We start from the raw sequence: 556 nt of genomic DNA on the forward strand, positions 1-556 counted from the left end.
AGTCTAGCTCACTTGCAAGCTTCTAGACGCCCATTGGCTAAAGAGGTTCAGACTCTGGCTAATGATTTTATGAGATTGGGAGTAAACGAGAAGGGAGGATTTTTGGCCAGTGTGGAGGCGAGATCTTCTTTTCTTGACAAGATCAAGGGAAAACAGTTTGATGATGAGAAACTAAGCCGAATTCGGAATAAGGTGTTGCGAGGAGAGGCTAAAGAAGCCAAACTCGATGAGGAAGGTGTTTTGAGAATCAAGGGAAGGGTATGTGTACCCCGTGTTGATGATTTGATCAACACTATTCTGACAGAGGCTCATAGTTCAAGGTATTCTATACGCCCTGGTGCAACCAAGATGTATCGTGACCTAAAGCAACACTTTTGGTGGAGTAGAATGAAGCGCGACATTGTTGATTTCGTTGCCAAATGTCCAAATTGTCAACAAGTAAAGTATGAACAGCAGAGACCCGGAGGAACACTTCAGAGAATGCCCATTCCTTAATGGAAATGGGAGAGAATCGCAATGGACTTCGTGGTTGGTCTTCCAAAGACATTGGGTAAGT

This window comes from Solanum pennellii, chromosome 4 (genome assembly GCF_001406875.1).
Source record: "Solanum pennellii chromosome 4, SPENNV200".
Classification (NCBI taxonomy): domain Eukaryota; kingdom Viridiplantae; phylum Streptophyta; class Magnoliopsida; order Solanales; family Solanaceae; genus Solanum; species Solanum pennellii.